Genomic DNA, 26,245 nt, shown 5'->3' on the forward strand with positions numbered 1-26,245 from the left:
CATTGTCATTTCCACCGCAGCTCTTTTGACACTGAGCATCGGGAAGGGAGCACATCCCCTGGGGCACCCTCAGACACAGATCAGTGATAATTGGGGTTCTTCTCCAGCACAGATGGGATGCCTGCGGCAGCAGGGCCAAGGTGGGCCGGCAGCAGGACAGGCTCCCTGCCCTCCCTCTCGTTTTACTTTCTGGAATACAAGTTACAAAAACATTTTCCATGATCCTTTCTCATTCGGGCAAGGTCATCAGCCACCTGGGCCATGTGGCTCGGTCCCTCTCCAAACCTAGTGGATTAGGGATGCCAGGCCTAGGGGCCACAGCTGGGCAGGCACTCTCTGATTCTGGGGGAGTGTCCCGCCCTGGCCAGTGGGTGTGTGGGCCTCCCAGCAGGCCGGAAGCCATGCGGCCCCTCACAGCCTCCACACACTGGGCATCAGCTGCTCCAGCTCAGTGTGTCTAGTCACACGTCAGACTCGGGACTTGGGGTCCCTGGGGCACACTTACGCCTGACTTCAGTCCCCTCACCCTCATCTTCTTTCCCTTCACCCTCCACACGCCACCAGAAACCTGTCTTGCCCCAGACAGCAAGACAGATGCTTCGTTTATTAGATGCAGTCCCTGTAATTGCCTTGTGAGGCCCCTGGCCTTGCTGAGTATGGCAGGGGGAAGCCTGGGGCCAGAGCACCTGAGAGGAGCCACCAATACCCCTAGTCCCCAAGGGAGGCCCTGAGGATGTGAGCTTGGAGCCCAGCCTCCAGGGGCCTCCCATGCCCAGGCCCTTGGGGACAGGCTTCCTGGGAGATTCTCCTCATGCACATTCCCTGTTTCTTTCTCAGTCACTGAATAATTGGGCTTAAACAACCTCCCTTTATCCCCCAAAAAGGTGCTATCTGACTGCAGCTCAGAGGAACATTCCATCCACCCTGGGGGAAGGAATTTGTAAATATTGCCTGGGCTCCCATGTGCTTTCAGCAAGCCTCTCATAAATCAGTGCTCAGGGCTCCTGGACCTCCCAGACTATATATATGTACCCACTCCTCTGCCTCCTGTGTTTCCAATTTTAAATCAAACACAGCCCAGCCCTGCCAGCTCCTGTTGATCCTCACAGATTCCAGGGACTGTTCAAAGGCTCCTGGAATGAACCAACTAAAAATGACTCCACTGCTCCTGCAGAGTTATTTAAAATTAAAACTCACGTATGGGTAGATAGCCATCACTTCACCAAAAAATGAAGAAAGAAAAAGAAATTATCTCTGAGAATGGCCTTGGCCCCCCATTTGCCAGCATCCCACCATGCTGCTATTCTGGGGGTTAAGAGGCAGGAGCCAGGCACTGGATGCTCAGGGAAGGGGAGTCAGGGAGTGCCAGGGGCGAAGGGCTAGAATAGTCCTGGTTTCCATTCTGGGATCACCAAGTGAAGTGCTTGGCACGCACTAGATTAGCTCGTTTAATCTGCAGAGCAAGGGGCTGCAGCAGCCACTTTCATTAGCCCCTCTTAGAGAAGAGAAGATTGAGACTTGCCCAGAGTCACACTAAAAAGAGGCTGGCCTTGCAGGACTATGAGAGCTGTAGCAGAGCCGCCCAGGACACCAGCTGGGAGTGGCCAGTAGGAAAGGCCTGGAAGTGGAAACCATGTCTGGGCAGAATTTGCCAGGTGGGACCTAGAGAAGAGAAGGGAATTAGCAGTTGAGGAGGCCCAGGGCTTGAGAACTGCTGGGTCAGGGTCGGGCTGGCTGCAGAGGGCATGTCATCAAAGCTTCCCGCATTTCCAGGCCCCCTTGCCCTGGCACTGGTTGTCAGTGGGGGCTCAGGGCACTGCCACCCAGAGGAATTGGAGGCAGCCACCACAACCAGGAGAGAATTCGGCACTGCCCACATCCCTGTGACTACAGATGCTGGTCATCTGAGCCTCTCGGCTACTGTTGTGGAGGGAGCCCCGCCACCCATCCAGACTCACACCACAGGAGCCAGAGGACAGGCAATCAGGACAGACACATGTCCTCTGCTATGGGCTAAATTACATTCCCTCCAAAATTCACATGTTAGGGTCCTGAGCCCCAGAACCCCAGAACGTGACCTCATTTGGAGATAGGGTCTTCCTGGAGGTAAAATGAGGCCATTAGGGTAGGCTGTAATCCAGTATGACTAGTGTCCTTATAAGAAACAGAAATTTGGACACAGAAAGACGACCATGTGAGGACACAGGGAAGATGGCTGCCTGCAAACCACAGAGAGAGACCTCGGGAGAAACCAGCCCTGCTGGCCTGGATCTCAGACTTCCAACCCCTGTATCTTAACAACATAAAAATTACTAAGAATGTCATGGTGGTGATGGCAGAGCTTAAGCCAAGTCTGGGCCCCTTGGTGGGCCTGCTCAGCAGCGAGTGAGTTAGGCGCTGTTGTTGGTCCATCTCCGTCCATGCTCCGCACTCCCCCTGAGCTGCTTCACCCACTTTTATGTCTTCATGCACCCGGGTACACAGATGGCTCCCCAGGTCTTCTTCCCAGCCCAGCCCCAAACTCATTCTGCTGGCCGTTGAGTACCATTACCTAAAAATCAACAAGACTGAAAAAATGGACCTTACTATCTTGTCCCTCCTTCCCTGTCCTCCATCCATCAGAATAAAACAACCCTTCTCCTTCTCAGCTCAATTTCGGTCAAGGATGATACCATCAAGCCAGTTGTCCAGGTCCTCTTCGCCTCTTCCTTCCCTGAATTCGCCCCAAGCTCTGCCTCTCCACCTTAGGAATCCATTTCCCTCTTCCTGTTACTTTTCACTCCCCTGTTGCCACAACCTGGTCTCTTCCCTGTCATCCCACTCATCCTCAGCTCCCACTTCCAAGGCAGGCTTGAAGCCCTAGACCTTTGCCTGGGCTCTCTCAGCCAGGAGGGAGATCGTGTGGGGAAAGAGGTCCCAACAATCCAGAATGCACGATCAGCCCGGCCTGAGACCCCAAGTTCTCCCCCAGCGGCCCCTCTGCACTCGCCATCACCCCTGCCAAAGGAACGCAAAGTGACTGCATGAAGGTCTTTCAACTCAGAAAAGGACAGTAGGCAGAAGCTGGTAAGGACTCATGGATCAACTTTTCCAGTAAGACCTAAACCCAAGAAATGGTCTCCAACATCTGCAGAGGAGATTTTGATTAGATGTGAAGAATTTCACAATAGCACAGATTTTGCAATGTCTGCAGAGGAGACCCAACTGGAGAGAATGTAGCCCAAACAGCGCCCCTCTCCATGGGAGCGGGCTCTGCTTTCCAATCTCCCTTGATGGCTCTGCATGGGCTGGCCCTGTAAGTGCCACAGATTATGCATGAAAACTCTGCTAGCTCTCCTGGAGACACCTACAGCATGCCTGAGAACCAGGCTGTCCCTGTAAAACCCCCTGGCCAAAGTCCTCTGCCTCATTTTGCAAGTAGAATTTTGGTTCTTGAATCCAGAGTCTTGTGGCCTTATGTAAGTCCCAGATATAGCACAGTCATAACTTACAAAATAAAACAGTGTTCCCAAAGGAGAGACCCTAGGATGGAGCAAGACTATCTGCAACCCAAAACCTGTGGGGAAATGTTGGTATGTTCCCAAACATAAGTTTCCACTAACAGGGAACAAAACAGGGAAGGAAGTTTTGCAACAAGCACGCCCTCAATTTCAAAGCTGTGGGGCATCCAGGACTCCATAGAGCTAACCCAGACTTCTTTAACCCAGAACGCAGGACAGTCCACAGTCAAAGGAAGGGCATGTGGCATCTGACCCCATCCACAACCTCACCTCTCACCAGCAACCTGCTGGAAGGGAGGGCGCTACTGGGAAGAGAGGACAGCTCCTTCCTGTGGAGTTAAAGCTTTATTTTAATCAGGGCTCTTTTATAGCAAAAACAAAGGCATAGTGATGGCTTCTGGAGAATGAAAGTATTTCTTTCAATGCATATTTCATTCATCCATGCATTTACAATTATTTGTTGAAAGTCTGCTATGTGCCTGATACTGTGCTGTTTTCTAGAGACTGAGAAACTCCTGCCCTCAGCTAGGTGAGCAAGCCACACCCACAGGTGAGCTGCAGATGCCTCAGCATTCAAACCTCTCTGGTACTGGTGGTGTCATCCAAGTGAGAAAAAGAGGCATGGCTGGTGCCCTCATGACTGCACAGGCTATGTTATGGCAAACATTCCCAGTAGATGAGAACCTCCGTTTTCTTAGGCCTGAAAAGAACTAAATCCTGCACTTACTACTTTACCTCTGATGGGTGCAGCAATTTTCCTCAGCCCACCTTCTGACTCTGTATATAAATTTCAAACCCCATTTGTTTCCACTGTCCAGCCTCTGGGGCCTATTTGCACAGGATACATTTGTGTGGCAGTATCAGCACAGGCTCTGTACCTTCGTGTCACTATGCCAGAAGCCATTTTTCTACCAGGACATCTGGATAATTTAACTGCACGAAGTGGCTGCAAACTGCTTACATCAGAGTGGGAAGGGAAAGCAGCCTGGACTGCACTAAACAGACGTCCTTTGCAAATTGTTCAAAACATAGGACATTGTGAACACACTGTAGGGCTTTGGAATGGGTCCCACCAGACAGGGCCTGAAGCAGATGCTCAAGCTCACCTGTCATCAAGGTAAATCCACCTCTGGGTGAAAAACTGAATGCCAGGAGTGTCTAACTCTCCCAAACATCAGATTCTGGGTCCATCTTTCTCCCCTCAGAGGACAAAGAGAAGTCATGTCGGAGCCCCAGATCCTCAGCCCTAGAGGTTACCCCAAGGCCATGTTCACAGGTCACAAACAGAGTAAAATTGGGCTCTTCACAAATGTCAAGGAAAGATACTGTGGCGCTGAGCGTCTGCTCAGTTTATATCCTCCAACCTCTGCCTCTCCACAATCCGTCCGTTTTCCGATTTGGGGACTTGTCTCACCAGCCCGTCCATGCTGTCCATGTTCTATTTCTAATGCTCACCGTCTTCAATTCTCTGAAAATCTTCTCATTGTTTTCTTTCCATTCTTCACCTTGTCCCCTTCCCTCCTCCTCCCTCTCTGACTCTCTCCTCTCTCCCACCCCCCCTTGCTGTCACTGTCATCTGTCTATCTGAGATCTCTGCCTCTCCCTTTCTTTCTCCTTTGTCTTCTCTCCAACCTTCCTATGGCTTTGTCTCTGTGCCTTCATTTCTCTCACTCCTGGCTCTCCCCCTATCTTTCCTGGTGCCTTGCAATTCTTTCCACAAACAGTTCAGCCATGCTGACCTAACATATTTTCCTATTTATCACAAGTTGTTTAAGAATTTGGTCTCTGGACAGAGCCTTATTACAGATTGCTTTCCTTCCTGTAGCATGAAAGCCTTTGAGTGGCCTTTCCCTTCTGGCCACAGGGCAGGAGCAAGGCCAGAAACAGTAGGAGCTCATCCAGGCCTCTGCCTTTGTTTCTGCAGGCATGCCCCAGAGGGGAAGTTCCCTTGAAATATCCTGTATCTCAGACACACAGGGAAACCAAGAACAGAGGCTCATGCCAGTCGTTTGGGAATCCCTCCTAACTCTTGTTTTTTTCTCTAATTTCATCTGTTTTTGTCTGGCTTTCTACAGAAGCCAGAAATCTATACCTCTATGTTTACTACTCAGTTAACAGGCTCTACTGGAACACCTTTGAGGAGCCAATGAAGAGCAAAACAAAGTCCTTGTCCTCAAAAAAGCTTCTTCCCCAGGGTCTATGGTCACAAAACTATGACCTGTAAACAGAGGACATGGAACAAAATACATATAGCACTGGCATGCTGAAAACTACAAAATGTTGAAAGAAATCAAAGAAGATCTAAACAAAGGGGAAGACACACTGTGTTCAGTAATGGAAGACAACATTAAAGATGCCAATTCTCCTTAAATTGACAAATAGCAATTCCTATCAAAATCCCAGCAAGATTTCTGTAGATATGGCAAGATGATTCCAGAATTTATATGGAAAGGCAAAGGAACTATAATAGCTAAGACAATTTTGGAAAAAAATTAAAAAGTGGGAGGAATCAATGCACCCAATTTCAATTCTTATTATGTATCTACAGGAGTCCAGACTTTGTGGCATGGTTGGCACAGAGATGGGCATAATATAGAGCAGTGGAATTGAATAAAGAAGCCAGAAATAAGCCCACATAAATATATGCAACTGACATTTGATAGTCCATGGGAGGAAAGACAGACTTTTCAGCAAATGGTGCTGGAGCAATTGGGTCAGAAAATTAAATTACCTGGACCTAACGTAAGTTTCATACCTTATACAAAAATTTAACACAAAATGGATCACAGACTTAAGGTAAAACTGTAACACTTTAAGGAAAAAGATCTTTGGGGTCTGGGGCTAGGCAAAGAGTTCTTAAAAGGAAAAAAATAATAACCTGGACTCCATCAGAATTAAAAACTTATGTTCCCCAAAAGACCCTGTCTGGAGAACGAAAAGACAACCTACAGACTAGGAGAAAATATTTGCAACCACATATTTGACATGGCACTAGTTAATATCTATAATATACAAAGAACTCTCAAAACTAACAGTAAAAAAAAAAAAGAGAAAAAAATAAAATTAAAAACTGATGGTCAAAAAGCACGAGAAGACCTTCACTGAAGAAGAGAAAAGAGTGTCAAATAATCACATGAAAAGGTGCTCTACATTATTATTCATTAGGACAATACAAATTAAACCACACAGAGATATTCCTCCAGAATGATTAAAGTCAGAATAGTGACAACATCAAATGCTGAAAATGAAGTGGAGGAACTGGATTGCTCAGTCTCTGCTAGGAATGAAAATGGCGCAGCCACTCTGGAAAAGGATTTGGCAGATTTTTAAGAAAAAAAAACATGCAAAGATGCAATAACCACACAACTAGGCTTTTGTCCCAGAAAATTAAAGCTTACATTCACACTTCTCTATCTTTTTATTCCTTTTTTCTTTATCAGTCTGCCCTTTTATCCCCCCCAATCCCTCCCCCTTCATAACCACTAGTCACTTCTCAGTGTCTATGGATCAAATGCTGTTTTGCTCCTTCTCATTTGCTTTATTTTATATTCCACAAATAAGTAAAATCATATGGCATTTGACTTTCTCTGCATGGTTTATTTCACTGAACATAATACCCTCTAGATCCATCCATGTTGTTGTAAATGGGAGGATTTCTTTTCTTTTTATGGCTGAATACATTCCACCGTGTAAATGTACCACATCTTCTTTATCCATTCCTCTACTGATGGACACGTAGGTTACTTTCATATCTTGGCTACTGCAGCAGTGTGGGAATAAACATAGGGGTGCATATGTCTTTTGAATCAGGGATTTTGTTTTCTTCGGGTAAATTCCTAGGTGTGGAATTACTGGGTCAAATGGTATTTCTATTTTTAGTTTTTTGAGGAACCTTCACTCTGCTTTCCACAGCAGTTGCACCAACTTGTACTCCAACTAACAGTATAGGAAAGTTCCTATTTATCCACATTCTTTCCAGCATTTGTTGTTTCTTGTCTTTTAGATAGTGGCCATTTTAACTGGTGTGTAGGGATACCTCACTATGGTTTTAATTTGCATTTCCCTGATGATTAGTGATGTGGAGCATCTTTTTGTGTGCCTGTTGGCCATTTGTATTTCTTCTTTAGAGAAGTGTCTGTTTAAGTCCTTTGCCCATTTTTTAATTGGGTTATTTGCTTTTTGTGTGTTGAGGTGTGTGAGTTCTTTACATATTTTGGATGTCAACCCTTTATCAGATGAGTCATTTAGAAATATATTCTTCCATCCTGTAGGATGTCTTTTTGTTCTGTTAATGGTGTCCTTTGCTGTACAGAAGCTTTTTACTTTGATGTAGTCCCACTTTTCATTTTTTATTTTGTTTCCCTTACCCAAGGAGATATGTTCAGGGAAAAGTTGCTCATGCTTGTATTCAAGAGATTTTTGCCTGTTTTCTTCTAATAGTTTTATGGTTTCATGACTTAAATGCAGGTCTTTGATGCATTTCAAGTTTACTTTTGTGTATGGAGTTAGACAATAATCCAGTTTCATTCTCTTACATATAGTTGTCCATTTTTGCCAATACCAGTTGTTGAAGAGTCTGTCATTTTCCCATTGTATATACATGGCACCTTTATCATATATTAATTGACCATAGATGTGTGGGTTTATATCTGGGCTCTATATTCTTTTTTTTCACATTGGTTATTTTTTATTTATTTATTTATTTTTTTTGTAGATAATTATTTTTTTATTGAAGGGTAGTTGACACACGGTATTACATTACATTAGTTTCAGGTATACAACATAGTGATTCAACATTTATATACTTGACAATTCTAGGTACCAGCTATCACCATACCAAGCTGTTACAATATCTTGACTATATTCATTACATCCCGGTTACATATTATTTTACCAATGGAAGTGTATACTTTTTTTGTGTGTGTGTGAGGGCATCTCTCATATTTATTGATCAAATGGTTGTTAACAACAATAAAATTCTGTATAGGGGAGTTAATGCTCAATGCACAATCATTAATCCACCCCAAGCCTAATTTTCGTCAGTCACCAATCTTCTGAGGCATAACAAACAAGTTCTTACATGGAGAACAAATTCTTACATAGTGAATAAGTTCTTACATGGTGAACAGTACAAGGGCAGCCATCACAGAAACCTTCGGTTTTGCTCATGCATTATGAACTATAAACAGTCAGTTCAAATATGAATACTCATTTGATTTTTATCCTTGATTTATATGTGGATACCACATTTCTCTCTTTATTATTATTATTTTTAATAAAATGCTGAAGTGGTAGGTAGATACAAGATAAAGGTAGAAAACATAGTTTAGTGTTGTAAGAGAGCAAATGTAGATGATCAAGTGTGTGCCTGTAGACTATGTGTTAATCCAAGCTAGACCAGGGCAACAAAACATCCACGTATGCAGAAGATTTCTCTCAGAACGGGGGGTGAGGTTCTAAGCCTCACCTCTGTTGATCCCCAATTTCTCACCTGATGGCCCCCCTGTGACTGTGCCTGTCTTAGGTTGTTCCTCCCTTGAGGAATCTTACCCGTCTCTGGCTAACCAGTCATCTTCCGGGGCCATACAGGGAAATGTAAAGTTGGTAAGTGAGAGAGAAGCCTTATTGTTTGAAATGGTTAGCTTTTTATTTCTTTGCATATTTATGCCCTGTAGCTTCTATGCCCAGCATTTGTCTTGAGGTATCTTTACCACTTGGAAGAATTATGATACTTGGTAAATTTGACTATGAGGCACGAATTCTATTTAAGGGTTGTAATTAGGAAGGAAGAAGAAAAGCTATAGAAGTAGCAGGCGGAAGAAAACATGGGAAGATTGATTATTTCTTTGACATATCTTCTTGTAGAGTAACTTCAGCATGGATAGGTTTTAAACTACTACTTAAATTGCGCACACACATTAACATAATAGGAGTATAGTTACGTAACCAAAGCATACCTGTAATTACCAGCCATCTCCAGTGAAACCAAGAAAACCAGTTAGGCACCTTAGGCATTTGTGAAAACTTATCTATGATATGGTGGATATTGTCCAACTGAACTTGAACAGTCTGAGAGAAATCAGACAAATTAAAACAACCCATTCCTGGGGAATGTTCACATCCCTTATGTTCTTTTAACAGTAAATAGTCTGTAGTTGTAAGATTTTGGAGTGCTACAATTTGCACTTCTCCTAATTCTTGCTTGAGTTCCAACAGTATAGATCCAGTCAAATTTGTTGTTTTATTGTATGCACAGGCCAGCTTAGATATCTCCTTCCTCATTCCCATGGCAAGTCCAGGAACTGGTGGGATGAGTGCATCTACAGCTGTAGCAGTGCGTGGATCTTTGTTGGGGTTTTTTGATGATCATCTTCTGGCATGAGTCTTCCAGAGAGTGCTGATGTTGGAAGTTCTTTTTCATATCGTATCTTAGTTCATTTTTGGGGTAGCCCAATTAGGCTTTGATCCTCTGTATAAACACAAACAGACCCTTTGCCTACACTTTTATATGCTGGGCTCTATATTCTGTACCATTGATCTATGGATCTGTTCTTGTACCAAACTGTGTGGATTACTGTAGCTTGATAGTAGAGCTTGACATCAAGGAGAATAATCCCCTTAGCTTTGTACTTCTTTGTCAGGATTGCTTTAGCTATTCAGGATCTTTTGTGGTTCCATATGAATTTGAGAACTATTTGTTCTGGTTCATTGAAGAATTCTGTTGGTATTTTGATAGAGATTGCATTGGATCTGCAGTTTGTTTTAGGCTTGGATGGCCATTTTGACAATATTAATTCTTCCTATCCGTGAACATGGGATGTAATTCCATTTATTGGTATCTTCTTTAATTTCTCTCATGAGTGGTTTATAGTTTTCAGGGTATAGGTCTTTCACCTCCTTGATTAGGTTTTTTCCTAGGTATTTTATTCTTTTTGATGCAATCGTAAATGTAATTATTTTCCTGATTTCTCTTTCTGCTAGTTCATCTTTAGTATATAGAATCGCAACAGATTTATGTGTATTCATTTTGTATCCTGTAACTTTGCTGAATTCAGTTATTCTAGTAGTTTTTTGATGGATTCTTTAGAGTTTTTTATGTACAATCTCATATCATCTGAAAACAGTGACAGTTTAAATTCTTCCTTACCAATCTGGATGCCTTTTATCTCTTTGTTTTGTCTGATTGCCATGGCTAGGACCTCCAGAACTGTGTTGAATAAAAGTGGTGAGAGTGGGCATCCTTGTCATGTTCCCTATCTTAGAGGAAATGCTTTCAGCTTTTCACTATGAAGTATGATGTTGGCTATGGGTTTGTCATATATGGCCTTTATTATGTTGAGGTACTTGCCCACTATTTCCATTTTGTTGAGAGTTTTTATCATGAATGGATGTTGAATTTTGTCAAATGCTTTTTCAGCATCTATTGAGATGATTGTGTGATTTTTATCCTTTTTTTAATGTGGTATATAATATTGATTGATTTACAAATATTATACCATCTTTGTATCCCTGGATTAAAACCCACTTGGTCATGATGGATGCTCTTTTGATGTATTTTTGGATTTGGTTTGCTAATATTTTGTTGAGGATTTTTGCATCAGTGATCAGCAGGGATATTGGTCTGTAATTTTCCTTTTATGTGGTATCTTTGCCTTGTTTTGATAGTAGAGTGATGCTGGCCTCATAGAATGAGTTTCAAGTATTCCCTCCTCTTCTACTTTCTGGAATGCTTTAAGAAGGATGGGTACTAGCTCTTTAAATATTTGGTAGAATTTGGCTGTGAAGCCATCTGGACCTGGAGTTTTGTTTGTTGGGAGTTTTTTGATTACCAGTTTGATTTCATTGCTGGTAATTGGTCTGTTCAGATTTTCTGTTTCTTCCTGGATCAATCTTGGAAAATTGTATTTTTCTAGGAAGTCATCCATTTCTTCTAAGTTGTCCAATTTATTGACGTATAATTTTTCATAGTATTCTCTAATAATTCTTGGTATTTCTGTGGTATCCATTGTGATTGTTCCTTCTTAATTTCTGATTCTGTTTATCTGTGTACATTCTCTTTTTTTCTTGGTAAGTCTGGCTAGGGGATTATCTATTTTCTCAAAGAACCAGCACTTGGTTTCTTTGATTTTTTTCCATTGTTTTATTCTGCTCTCTTTTATTTCTGATTTGATCTTTATTGTGTCCCTCCTTCTACTACTTTTGAGCTTCATTTGCTTTTCTTTTTCTAGATTTTTAAATTGTGATTTCAGACTATTTATTTGGGATTGTTCTTTTTTTCTTGAAGTAAGCTTGTATTGCTATGTAATTTCCTCTTAGATCTGCCTTTGCCACCTCCCACAGATTTTGGGCTATTGTGTTTTTTTTTTTTTCATTTGTCTCCATATATTGCTTTATTTTTATTTTAATTTGCTCATTGATCCACTGATTATTTAGAAGCATGTTGTTTTCCCTCTATGTGTTTGTAGGTCTTTTTGTTTTCTTTGTGTAATTGATTTATAGTTTCATACCATTGTGGTCTGAGAAGCTGTGTGATACAATTTTGATCTTTATTCTTTTATTGAGGCTCTTCTTGTGAGCTAGTATGTGATCTATTTTGGAGAACATTCCATATACACTTGAGAAAAATGTGTGTCCTGCTGCTTTTGAGTGGAGAGTTCTGTAGAAATCTGTTAAGTCCATCTGATCAAATGTATTGTTCATTGACTGTTTCCATATTTATTTTCTGTCTAGTTGATCTGTCTATTGATGTGAGTGGTGTGTTAAAGTCTCCCAAAATGAATGTGTTGCAATCTATTCCCCCCTTTAATTCTATTAGTATTTGTTTTACATATTTAGGTGCTCCTATATTGGGTGCATAGATATTTATAATGGTTATATCCTCTGTTGGACTGACCCCTTTATCATTATGTAATGCCCTTCTTTATCTCTTGTCACTTTCTTTGTTTTGAAATCAACTTTGTCTGATATAAGTACTGCTATTCCTGCTTTTTTCTTCCTATTATTTGAATATCTTTTTCCATCCCTTCACTTTTAGTCTGTGTATGCCTTGGGGTCTGAAATGAGTCTTTTGTAGGCAGCATATAGATTTGTCTTGTTTCCTTACCCATTCTGCCACTCTATGTCTTTTGATTGTGCATTCAGTCCATCTGCATTTAAGGTGATTATTAATAGAAATGTACTTATTGACATTTTATTAATTGTTTTCTAGCTGTTTTTCATAGCTCTTCTCTATTCCATTCTTCCTCTCTTATACTCTTCTCTTGTTATTGATGGTTTTCTTTAGTGTTATAATTGGATTTCTCTCTTCTTTTTTATTAAATTAATTTAATTTTTTTGTTTGCATATTTATTGTAGGCTTTAGTTTTGTGGTTACCAAAGGTTCAATGATTGCTTCCTTACAATATAATAGTCTGTCTTAAATTGCTGATTATTGTATTTCAAACACAATCTAAAGGTACTTTTTTTCCTTCTTCTTCCTCCTCCACATTTTTCTTATTAGATGTCATAACTGCACTTTTTGTGTGTCCTTTGACTGATTTTATATATAGCTGATATTGCTTCTTTTGTTTTGTTTTAATTTCTTACTTGCTTGGTAATTAGTTGGGTTTTGTCATTTTAATTATTATATGTCTTGGTGTTGTCTTGCTGGGATTCCTTTTGTTAGGGATCTCTGTGCTTCCATGACCTATCCCTTTTTCTTTCTCTTCTCCTCCTGGTATGCATTTAGTGAATATTGTTTCGTTTGGATTGGTCACATAGCTCTCTTATCATTCTTTCATTCCAAGAGATCCCTTTTTCTCTCTGTTTCTCAGCTTCTTTGTTTTCCTGTTGTCTAATTTCCATTTCATTTACCATCTTCTCCAATCTACTTTTAAATTCCCCCATTATATGTTCCATTTCAGATACTATATTCTTCATCTCTGAGTGGCTCTTTTTCAGGTTTTCTGTGTTTCTTCCTTTATATTAGATCTCCTGCTATCCTTTCTGGCCTATGGAAATAGCTTCATGAAGAAGGTGTGCTATGGTGCCCAGAAGCTCAAGATTCTTTACTCTCTAGTGCTTGGTTCTATTTTGCTGGAGCTCCAGCTGTTGGCATGCTGTGGGTGGTGCACCTTTCTGTCTGGCATCTGTGGTGGACTAAGTCTGGGTGGGCAGTTTACTTTTGCTGTTGCCTTTGTAATCAGCTCAGGAATCTCTGATGAGCTCGTTGTGGGTGGGGCTGCCCTCTGCGTGGCTTGTAGCAATGACGGGGCTGCAGAGTTAATGGGGTGGATGGACCAATGTGTGGCTCTGCCCCAACTGGACCTGCAGCACTGGGTTTGGACACCCACAGGGAGGAAGGAGCTCCTGGGGCTGGCTCCTCCAGGTGGCTCTCTGGTTGGACCGAAATGGAGCCAGGCAAGCTGGGAGAGTCTGTGACTACCTGCAAGGCAGCAAAGTCTGCTGCTGCTGCTGGGCCAAGTGAGTTGTCTGTCAGCAGCACACAGGAGTCTCAGCCTCCCAGAGTGTTCCATCTGTCCCCGGTGTCCATCCCTGCTAATCACCAGAATCCAATGTAATGTGGGCTCATGCTCCCAGAGAAGATCTCCAGGACCAAGTGTGCAGTGCTCCTGGGCTCCTACCACTGCCCTGCTCCATTCCTCTTTCTCCTGCCTGTAGACTGGGGGTGGGGGGAGAGCTAAGTTCCCACTCATCTTTGCTTTGCCACCTCACCCTTTTCTGCATTGTCCTCTCTTCTTCCTCAGGTGTAGGGGGTCTGTTCTGTAGTCTTCAAGTCATTTTCAGGTCTAGTTGCTTTTGCTGTGCTTTCCTCTTTTATGTGTTTATGGGAGGAGGTTTTCGTCTTGCCTTCATATGCCACCATCTTTAATCCACTTGGGGGCTCTGTAATTTCTGAATTTTATTACTTTGCAACCAATTTTTTTTTAAATGACTGTTCTCTCCTGTCCTTCATCAAGTTCTTCCTCTTCTTCTCCTCCTTCTCTTCCTCTCACTGCACAATCACACTCTTTAAAAGATACACAAATGTTTTATAGTATCTTTATTTATAATGGACCCAAACTGGAAACAACCCATATGTTCTTCAGTGGGTGAATGGCAGTCCATACCATGGCATACCCACACCATGGAATATTACTCGGCACTAAAAAGAAATGAACTTTAGACACATAAATAATAACCTAGTTGAATCTCCAGAGAATTACGCTGGGTGAAAAATCTAATACCAAAATGTTGTAACTATATGTTTCCATTTATATAACATTTGTGCAATGACAAAATTATAGAAATGGAGAAGAGATTAATAATTGCCAGGAACAAAGGGGTAAATGAGTGTGGCTATGGAAGATCATGAGGGTATCAAGGCGGTGATGGAATGTTCTGTTCCTTGTGGATCAATATCAATATCCTGGTTGTGATATTGAGCTAAAGTTTTGCAAAATATTACCATTGGGATTAGCTGTATTCCAATTATGTTAATGTGTGTACGCAATTTAATTAGTAGTTTAAAACCTATACATGCTTATGTTACTCTACAAGAAGATATGTCAAAGAAATAATCAATCTTCCCATGTTTTCTTCCGTCTGCTACTTCTATAGCTTTTCTTCTTCCTTCCTAATTACAACCCTTAAATAGAATTCATGCCTCGTATCGAATTTACTGAGTATCATAATTCTTCCAAGTGGTAAAGATACCTCAAGACAAATGCTGGGCATAGAAGCCACAGGGCATAAATCTGCAAAGAAGTAAAAAGCTAACCTTTTCAAACAATATTGCTTCTCTCTCACTTACCAACTTTACATTTCCCTGTATGGCCCTGGAAGATGACTGGTTAGCTAGAAATGGGTAAGATTCCTCAAGGGAGGAACAATCTAAGACAGGCACAGTCGCAGGGGGGCCATCAGGTGAGAAATTGGGAATCAACAGAGGTGAGGCTTAGAACCTCACCACCACCACCCCCGTTTTGAGAGAAATCTTCTGCATCCGTAGATGTTTTGTTGCCCTTGTCTAGCTTGGATTAATACTTAGTCTATAGGCACACACCTGATCATCTGCATTTGCCCTCTTACAGCACTAAATTATGTTTTCTACCTTTATCTTGTATCTACCTACCACTTCAGCATTTTATTTTAAATAATAATAATAATAAGGGAGAAATGTGGGATTCACATATAAATCAAGTATAAAAATCAAACGAATGATCATATCTGACTTGATTGTTTATAGTTCATGATGCGTGATCAAAACCGAAAGTTTCTGTGATGACTGCCCTTGCACTGTTCACCATGTAAGAACTTATTCACTATGTAAGAACTTGTTCACCATGTAAGAACTTGTTCGTTATGCTTCAGAAGACTGGAGACTGTTGAGAATTAGGCTTGGGGTTCATTAATGATTGTGCATTGAGCATTGAGTCCCCTATACAGAATTTTATTGTTGTGAACAACCATTTGATCAATAAATATGAGAGATGCCCTCTCAAAAAAAAAAATACATGCATATCACATAACCCAACAGCTTTATTTCTATAAACATGCAACCATTAAAAAGTATGCTGCAGAATTAAAAGAAAAAAATATTACCATTGGGGAAAATTAGTAAAGGGTACACTGAATCTCTCATATTATTTCTTAAAACTGCATCTAACTATGTAATTCTCAAAACATTTGATTTTTTTAATTAAAAATAAAATTGGGACTATATATGTCTTATATTTTACATTTAATATTAAATTATGAACATTTCCTCATTGTATAAAATATTCTTATCTTTTATATTTACTGGCTGATTTACATTTCATTTATGGAATGTCATTCTGTCTTCTTAGGGATTAAATAATTCCAAATATTTTGTTATTATTGTTTTTTAAATGCTAAGATAAACACTCTAGTGCCCATTTTTTTAACAGCTTTATTGAGCAACATACAATACAATTCCCCCATTTGCAGGGTATAACTTTATATTTTAAGTATATTCACAGGGTTGCACAACCATTACCACCATCTAATTTTAGAATGTGTTTGTTCTCCTAAAATAAACCCCATACCCATTAGTAAGTCAGTCTTCATGACCCACCTTTTGCCTACCCCAGCCTTAAGCAACCACTGATCTACCTTCTGTCCCTATCAGTTTGCCAAGAGAGACAAATCCTACACATTCCACATATAAATGGAATCACACAATGTGTGGTCCTGGCTTCTTTCTCTGAGCATGCTTTGATGGCTTAGCCCTGTTGCTTCCTTCCTTTTTATTTCTGAGTAATACCCCATTGTACAAATGGACCTATTTCATTTACCCACCCACTGCGAAGGGTCATTTTCACTTGGGGCTGTTGTAAACAGTGCTGCTGTGAACTTTCACATGCAGTTGTCTCTGTGTGGATGGACTTTTTCACCCAGGAGAGGATTTGCTAGATCGCATGGTAACTCTATATCTCCCTTTTTAACCTGCTACCTGTTTCTGATTATTTCTTTAAAACACACTCCTAGCATGAAATTAATTGGCCAGAGCATATGGGCATCCTTAAAGTTTTTGGTGCATGTTGCAAAATTTCACTCCTACAAATTATGCCAACTCCTGTTCCTACCAGTAGTGCAAGAGAATGTTTGAAAAGTACAGATTTGGGTTCCAGAGACTCTTAAAGGATCAGACCCACAGTCACCTGATGTCTGTTTGGACCTGCAGAGACTCCTGAGGTAGCTCTCCTTTTCTAGACAAAGCTTAGCAGAAGGAGCCAGAAGATCAGGTTTCTTCTCCCAGAGCTGCTACCTACTAGCCTTGCAACCTCAAGCAATTATTTCCTTCTTTATCAAATGGAGGTAAGACTAGGCCGTTCCTCCCCCCACCCCTACGAAGCAGTTAGAAGGCCAATGGAGAAATGCCGTGTAGGAATGCTTTTGTAACGTGAACACACCCGGACAGGAATGAGCCTTGACGGCATGTCACTTTCTGAGAAGCACTGCTTAACTGGTCTGTCCACTGAGTATAGAGATTTGGGGCAGGACTTGGTAGTTGGAGGTCAGTGTGGGGGTCGGTGGGGGGTTAGTTCAGACACGTCTGCTTTGACAGAAGCTGAAGACAAGCAATCTTCCTTACTCTACTGTGATGTGATTGCACAGCATGGTTTCACTGTGTCTTTAAGCTGAACATCCCCTCTGGCACCAGAGGTTGGGTAGGCAGGATCAGAGAGGGTAGGGGGCAGGGGATCCCCCTGACTAGGAAGTACTTGTTGTTACCCATGGAAAAGCCTTCCCTTCCTTGGAGTGAAAGGTGTCCTCTAGAAATTATAACCAGGGGGCTGTGCCCTGCAGCCCTGGCTGGTGCAGGTTTCTTTTCTGAGTCTCCCCATGAGCCCAGGGCTTCCTCTGTGGCCAGCCAGCAATCCATGTGCTAAGAGCCCAAGGGGGGCCCTCCCGGGGCCTGCTCCCTGGCCAACCATGCTGCCCCCAGGAGGCATCCAGTGATCCAGATCTCCACCCAGGCAACCATCTGTCCCATGGCCTTGGGGATGGCACCTGCCTTCAGGTGGTGAGAGGGGCCACAGAGGCATTCTGGTGGGGACTGGCCTCCCTGAGGCTGCTGCACATCTGGCCTGGGCCTGCTGAGGGAGGCCATAGGATAAGACATGTATACAAACTCCAAGTCAGGGTCGGGGGATGGCGGATCCCAGGACAGACCAGGTTCAATAGACACACTCTGCCAAGTGAGCCACACATGTCCACCAAAGGCCCGAATGCTAACTCAGTTTCTTTTTATAGTACAAGACCCAGAGAGCTTATCTGAGAGAAGAAGACTTTAATTAAGTGAGATTAGCTATTAGGTAATAAGTATCACGTATGTTTCAGGCACTTCACCTAAGTCAGCTTTAGTCCTCACAGAGATCATGAAGGTGGGCATCACACCCACTTTAATGATGTAGAACTGAGATCCCATGAGTTCGGGTAACTTGTCCATAAAGCTAATAGGCAGCACAGTGGGGCCCACAGCCAGGCCTTGCTCTCCTTGTTTCCTGAAGACATCAGGGTGTGTCCTGGAACACCACTTGCCCATCATGCCAGCCCATGATGCAAAGGGCCCTCCAGTGAGGATCTTGCCCTGGGCCAGGAAGGCTCCTGGGAGGGTGGTGGGTGAATAAGTAGGGAAGGAGGGGTGAGTGAGCAAGTGGACAGGGGGTCTGGTCCCTGCAGAGCAGAGCAGGAGGCGCATCAGCCAACCTGCTGAGCAGTCACCCAGGCTCGTGGTTTGGCTCGCCTTGTGCTCGTTCTGGCTCCTTCTCCTTCTTCCTTCTTCCCCTGCAAATCCCTTTGCATAATGGTTTTCCCCTTCCAGTTCATTTCAAAACATGTTGATCCAAGGAGGGCCTGGGCCTCCTCCAGGAGTGTGCTGTTGACAGGAAGCGCTGGTGATGAGTCACTCCAAAAGCAGGTATCAAAGAGCTGGGCAGACAGGGTCCGGAGAGCATACGGGGTCAGCTGAGGAGGACTTCACGTGGTGGGCAGCTACAAGGAGCCCAGTCTGGCAGGCGGCACTCTATGTGTGTATGGGACAGAGATGACAGCCCCCAGGGGGTGCCCTGGGTCAGACCACAGGCTGACCAGTCAGTGATGGAGAGCTGATGAAAAGCCATCTCGGTTCTACACCTGGGGGCCCAGTGTGCTGGAGCCGAAAGGCACTCTTCCTAGTCTATAGTGCCGGCCCAATGACTGGCCAGAACCCTAGCAGGAGAGGGCTGGCTGCCTGATGGTGTCTGTGGCTGACCCACCCAAGGGCCTTATTTGCAATGCTGCAGGTGGTGAGGGCCACCTTCAAGTGTGGGCATCCTGGGGGCACATGCTGAAGCACTTTGCTCATCAGGGAGACAGATTAGCATGACCAGCAGCCCCGTTGTCACCATACATGGACTGTTATGGACCAAGTGTGTCCCCCCAGACCCATATGTTGGAACCCTAATCCCCAATGTGATGGTGTCAGGAAGCAGGATCTCTGGGAGGTGATGAGGACATGAGCGTGGAGCCCCCATCATGGGATCAGTGTCCCTATAGAGGAGACCCCAGAGAGGCCCCTTGCTCTTTCCTCCATGTGAGGACACAGTGAGGACACTGTCTGTGAAGTCTCTGAAATCTGCTGACATCTTGATCTTGCATTTCCAGCTTCCAGGACTGAGAGGAATCAGTGTCTGTTGTTTATAAGCTGCCCCATCTGTGGAGTTCTGTCAGAGCAGCTGGCTGACTAAGATACAGCCTCACACTTACCTCTGTCATTGGGAATATTCTCCATGTGTGGGATGGCCGTGAGGACTGGCCGTGATACTTTCTGCAGTGTCCAGCTAAAGTACTGCTCACCTATTTGGTGAATGCCTACCCTCATTTAACTCTGTCCTAAGAATGAGGCTGAAGGCACAAAGAAGCATGAGACAAAATTCCAGACCTTAAGAAACTAGTACTCAAAATGGGAATCAAAATAGAGATGCACAACACAGAAAACAGTGCAGAACACTGCACTCTTGATTGTGAGATTGTATGGTGACAACTCAGATAATATTAGGGGTCTAAGAAGGAAAGCAACTTGAGTCCTAGATTCCTAATCAGGGGGGCTTCCTGGAGGTGGTGAATCCTTGAATGATGGGTTCAGAAAAGGGAAGATGAAATGCTAGGTGGGAAGAGCAGCATGAACAGTCAGTACTGAATAAACATCAGCTCTAGGCACAGTGGGTGGTTCACTTCTTGGCCCCTCAGCTGTACTCTAGTCAAGTAGTAAATGTAGGATGACACCAAGCCCTGTGGGGGTTGAGAGCACATGCTTCTGGTAGACATCTCTGCAGTTCACAAACAGTGGAGGTACAGCAGCCCCACTTTTTGAGTGCCTACCATATGCTGGGTACTTTGCACAGACTCATTTCGTTTTCGTAACAAACCTAGGAGGGGCTATCATTATCCTCATTTCCCAAATAGGAAAACTGAGGCTGATGGAGGTTAGAGACTTGCCCAAGATCACACAGCAGAGTGGCACAGACAGGGTTCCAACCTGGGCCTGCCAGTGCTCTTTCCACTGGCAAAGACCAAAGGTCACTTAGGGATAAAGGCCTTTGCCCCTACCATGCCTTTGAATGCTTGTCCCATCCTCGATCCTCCAGAAAACCCTTCCTAACCTCTCCTCAACCACACAGGCTCACTCCTCCGGACTTAACACATCTTACATGGAAAGTATCTTTGTTAACATTGACAGCAGTTGCCTGGATGTAGGGGCAGGAGAGGCAGAGGAAACTCTCGGGGGTGACCGTTATGTTCACTGTCTTGTTTGGGGTGATGGTTTCACTTGTGTAGTCACATGTCAAAATGTATCAGCTTGCTCACTTTACATACATGCAGTTTCTCATATGTCAATTCACCTCAAAAAGCTATTTTTAAAAAATCCTAACTCAGGGCTGTCTCACTCCAAAAGAAACACTTGGGATGGGAAGGGTATTTCTTTAGTGGCACGAAAGAATGGCACGCTCCCAGGTGCAGCCCCTGCAATCACCACTGTGTCTCAGCACTCAGGCCAGCTGTCCCCAGAGGTGCCCGCACACCATGTCACACCAAGTATGGTGACACGAAGCTAGCCCCAGAGCTATTTCACAAAGCCAGCCCTTTTTGCTCAGTATGTCCTTAAGAAATGGTGTAGGCCAGGCCCTGCCCTGCCTTTTTTTTTAACAGATAAGGAATTGGAGCCAGAGGGAGAAAAGCTCCTACACTCACACTTCAACTCTGAGTCAAGGCAGAAGCTGCAACTGACCTTTCTTCTTTAGCTGCCTCGGGCAGAAACCTGGGACTGAGAGCTCCATCCCAGAGGCCCAGACGCACCCTCCCCTTCTGTGCACTGAAGGGCTGGTTCCTAGCCAATGCACCCAGACACCCAGCCAGGCCTACTGGGAGCACATGGGCCCCTTCTGCAGCCAAGGTGTCCAGGGGTGGGAGACCCTTTCTTCCTGGCCTACTTGCTGGTGTCTTTCAACACAGCTGGGCTCAATTATACTGGATTCTGCACATTAGAACCACCCAGTTTAGGATAAAGGCATGATTTCCCCCCAAGCACATCAGTCCATGTACTGGAGGGATGAATTAATACCACTGGATTATCTGGAGGCAGGGTCACCACACTGAGTCTCACAGGTTGCACAACTGCAAAAGGGGGCAGTCATTTGGTGACCTGCCTGAAGGGATTTATGATTTAATAGGAACAAACCAACCTTAATATACATCTCTTTTTACTACAAACAAAGGGTTAGGAACAAGCCAACTTGCCTACACCAGTGTCAGGAATAACAGTGTAGGACAACATGCTAAGTCCAGGCTGAGTACCAAATGACCTGGCCTCCTCCAGCCCCAGCTCAGGTGGGAACTAGCTGTTTGACCTGAGGCAGGAGCCTTAGGGGCATTGTTCCCAAGGATGTACAGCCTGGGCAAGTGCTGCAGGAACTGTGTGGCCTAATAAGTACTATGTATAGTTTCTTTTTAAGATAAAAATCCAGTTAGACTAAAAGACAAGTCTTCTGGCTGAGTCATTCTCCAGTCCTCTGCTATCAAACACACAATCCATTGCTGGAGGGTCCAGGCCAGGGGCTCAGGCAGGAAAAGCGGGTGGTGCCAGTCCCACCTGATGGTTTGAACAGAGATAAGGCCACGCCCTCCACCACTTCTAGTTTTTCACCTGTCTCAGCTGGAACAAAGGGCCTTTTTACGAGCTTAATGGGGCCTGACTTACTCAGCAAACTTTTCTGTCTGTCTCCTTCTTCTGTATGAGAACAAAAACAAACCTTTCTATCCGGGTTTGCTAGGTTCCTTTGAAGGACTTGCAAGCTTTGGTTTAGGCAAACAGGAACCTGGCTGGGACCGCCCTGGTAAATGAGCCTTTTGGCAAGACTCTCCAGATGCCTCCTCTGCGCAGAGACTGAGGAGGGGGTGGCGGGATGGGGAGCAGGAACTGGGACGGGGGAAAAAGCCACTAATTGGGGGCAGGTGCCAAGAGGCTGGGCTTCCTGAGGGCTGATGTGCTGACACCACTGAGAACTACGCACCAGGTGCCAGGATGAGCCCTGGACTGGCTTCATTTACTGGAACCTACCTGAATTAGCCTGTGTGACCTCACCACCACCCGAGGAGGGGTGGCCACTGCTCCAATCTCCAGATCAGGAAATGGAGACCAGAGGTTGTGTAACTTTGCCTGAGGCCTCAAGGATCTGGTGAGTCCCACCCAAGGCCCCACTCTTCCTGCAGAGCCCCCAGCCTCCTCCCAGCCCTGAACGGATCCCTCAGGCTGGCACGCAGTGGCCACACCTGGAATCCGGTCTGTCTCTGGAGCAGATATATGGGTATGGCCTTGAGGGTGACAGCAAGTTCAGTTCCCACTGGAGCCCTGGGTGAATTGGCCCCACTGCCCACACTCGCATTCAGAGCCTCATGGGTGTGCAGCGCCTTCTGGCACAGAAGGGCTATCGGTCTCAGGGTGACCTCCAGCCTTGGGACTTACCCCATTCACTCAGAGGGACTCCTCCACACCCCACAGCAGATAAGTGACAGAAGAGCCATAATTAACCGTCTCACTCACCCCTCCTGAGGAGCTCCTCTCAGGCACCATCAAAGCCTCTACTATTAGGGCCACCTACACTCGATGGCAGAGCTCTTAGCCCAGCCCCTGGGTTTAAATAGCTCCATCCAGTTTTCCAGCATGTCTGATGCCATGCAGGCAGGGGCTTTCAGAGCAGGACGAGACCAGGGCAAGTCCCCAGCTGTACCCCCTCCTCCCCAATCTCTTCATGGGCTCCGCACAGTAGAAGCCAAGTGCAAGAGAAGGCAGTAGCCAGGGTGGGAGGCCAGAGACCCTATTATCTTTTGTTTCCTTGCTGGCTTCTGGGTTTCCCAGCAGCTTCCAAGAATAAGCAAGGTGGTATGAGTCACAGAGCCACGTGGAGGGGCTGATGTTGTCGGCAGGGAAACACCACCCCCAAAGATGACATCACCCTAATCCCAGAACCTGTGAACATGTGACCTTACATGGCAAAAGGGACTCTTCAGATGTAATTAAGTTTTAAGGCTCAAGATGGGGGATGACCCTGCATTACGCAGGGGGCCCAATGTAACCACAGGGCCACTGGACAAGGGACATCCAGTTCCTGGTTCTCAGGCCTTCAGGCCTAGACTGGCACCACACCGCTGGCTTTTCTGCACAAGAAGCAAGTGGGAGGGTCAGAGTCAGCAGCAGTTCATGGAGGGTAGAGTAATCTGAGGAAGGAGCCATGAGCTAAGGAACACAGGCAGCCCCTAGAATAATGCAAGGAAACAGATTCTCCCCTGCAGACCCCAGGAGGAGTCAGCCTGCTGAAACCTTGTTTGTAGACTTCTGAACTCCATTACTATGCGGGAACACATTTGTGTTGCTTAAAACCACTAAGTTTGTAGCAATTTGTTACCACCTCCATAGGAAACAAATACAGAGGGAAATCTGAACAGTACAGGATTCAAATCAGCTGGAGGAAGTAATGGAGACTGGCTTAGTATACTCGGGTGGCTCAGACAACAGACACCACTTTCTCGCAGTTCTGGAGGTTGCAAGTCCAAGATCAAGGCACTGTCAGGGTTGGGTTCCTCTGAGACTTCTTGCCTTGACTGACAGCTGGCCAGCCTCTCACGTGGCTATCCCCTTCACGTGGCTGTCCCTCTGTGCACGCACACTCGTGGGGTTGCTCCCTGTGTCCTAAACTCTTCTTAGAGGGACAGCAGCCAGGTTGAATTAGGGCCTCAATTGAATTTAATCACCTCTGTAAAGACCTTATCTCCAAATATAGTCCCCTTCAGAAGTGCTGAGCATTATGGTTTCAAAGTATGAATTCAGCTTGCAACAGGGAGCCTTATTCCCTCAAGGATCTCACTTCTCCAGCAGTTTCTGGGCCTCTGGAGGGCCCAGCTTAAGTTAAAGCAGCCACTGCCAGCAGAACTGGTTGGTGCTTGCCTGGAGGACTGGTTGGGACAGGCCAGGGAGAGGTTTGCAGTAGGTACTGAGGATTCTAGAGAGACAACTCAGGGAAGGGCATGGGGCCCAAGCTGGGCTTGGAGTAATTCAGTGTCTCATGAAGGCCAGACCCCCACAGCCTCTTCTACTGGTCCTAACAGGCCCCGGCAGACCCAGCAGACAAGCAGCCCTGTTCACCATGCATGGGAAGGCTGCTGTGCACCATGCAGAGGGGCCGGGAGTTAGACCCACACTGGGCCAGGTGGCTCCTTGCAGGACTATTAGCAGGCACCATGAGCCAGCCAAGTGTGGAGCATACCTTTTTGTCAGCAGACTCTGCCTGCATGCCTAGGACTCTGAGTCCCTGAGAGAGGAGTGGTTTCCTGACTTTTCTTTCCAACATTACCCAGGCCCTTGCCTACTCCAAGCCACCAAAATTCTCAGGCAGCAGAAGTGAGTAGAGCTGCCCTCAGAGCTGCCTCACCTCCTCTGCCCCCTTGCCATGGTTCCTGCAATCTCTCCCACTGCCTCCACCAACCTGCCAACCTCCTACAGGCCAGGGTGAAATCACTCACGCCCACAAACCATAAAGGCAGGGTCAGGGTTCAGAGAGGACAGCCCACAGCCATTACTTGAACAGAGAAGATTTAGTACAAATACTCACATGGGTTTGAAATTGCGAACTTGGTAGCTAAACAGGTAAAGAGAGATGTCTATAGCATCACCCCTGAGGCCAAGGGAGCAAAGAGAAGAGGCTGGGATGGTTACACCTTGGGAAACTGGAGAGGGGCCCGAGGGCCTGGGCCCCAACCTCTGAAAGCAACATCCCATTCCTGGGCTCCTTCTCCTGCATCTCCGTCAGCCCAGCAGACCCTGCCAAGGGTGAAAGCTCTTGGAGCCTGTTAGGATGACCCTAGAAATTCTGTCGTTTTCTGTCCTGAGCTATTCCACCTGGTGTGATGGTCGGTTTTCTGCATTGATTTGATGGGGCAGATGCCCAGAAAGCTGGTGAAACATGATTCTGGGTATGTGTGCGGGCTTCTCTGGAAGAGAAGAGCAGTTGAATGGGTAGATGGAAGAAAGCAGAACCCTCCCCAGTGTGAGGCCTCATCCAGTCCTGAAGGCTCAAATAGGACCAATACTGAGGAAGGGGGACCTTGCTCTCTCTGCTTGGGCTGGACATCCAATTTCCCCTGCCCTTGGATGTCAGTGCTCCTGTTTCCCAGGCCTTCGGGTTTGAACTGGAACTACACCAGCAGTTGTCCTAGGCCCCAGCCTGCAGACAGCTGGTCCACAATTTCATGAGCCAGTCTCTTTCGGCATATCCTGTTAGCCTGCTTCTCTAGAGAACCCTGGCTGATCCAGCAGCAGGTTCTCTCTTTGGTCCCACGTCCACCTACCTGTGGCCAGCCTGGGTCCCTGACATGGGATTCCTTTAGTTGCCAGCATTCGATGAGGGCTCCTATGAGACAAATGCACACCCCTGTTCTCATCCACACCTTTGTGGCTAGGTATGGACCACCTCACCCTCAGATTCAGCCACAGCACTGCCATTGCTCTGCCTGCTTACCTATATCTCCTGGCATGGCACCAGCCTGGCCGAGTGTGAGCCATAACGCCACAAGAGACCACAGCTCTGTGCCCCAGGATTGTTTCTTAACTTTTCCATCATTTCTCTACTCCCCAGCACATGTCTTTGAGGAGCTTTGTCCTCAGAGAATGAGACTGTCAAAAGTCACTTTAAAGTTTGAGAAAGACA

At 45.1% G+C, this 26,245-nt stretch overlaps 2 long non-coding RNA genes across 3 annotated transcripts in view; one reads left to right on the forward strand and one right to left on the reverse strand.

Annotated features, from left to right (window-relative positions):
- Positions 1 to 8,627, reverse strand: part of LOC118912362 (uncharacterized) — a 43,511-nt gene extending 34,884 nt beyond the window's left edge. Inside the window, exon 1 of the long non-coding RNA XR_008996339.1 lies at positions 8,411 to 8,627. This is a non-coding gene — a long non-coding RNA (uncharacterized LOC118912362). The remainder of the gene's footprint in view (positions 1 to 8,410) is intronic.
- A 7,626-nt stretch (positions 8,628 to 16,253) lies between these two features.
- Positions 16,254 to 26,245, forward strand: part of LOC118915915 (uncharacterized) — a 58,862-nt gene continuing 48,870 nt past the window's right edge. For both annotated transcript variants that reach the window (XR_005026227.2, XR_005026226.2), the window contains exon 1: positions 16,254 to 22,720. This is a non-coding gene — a long non-coding RNA (uncharacterized LOC118915915). The remainder of the gene's footprint in view (positions 22,721 to 26,245) is intronic.

The sequence above is a fragment of the Manis pentadactyla genome, chromosome 3 (genome assembly GCF_030020395.1).
Source record: "Manis pentadactyla isolate mManPen7 chromosome 3, mManPen7.hap1, whole genome shotgun sequence".
Lineage (NCBI taxonomy): Eukaryota > Metazoa > Chordata > Mammalia > Pholidota > Manidae > Manis > Manis pentadactyla.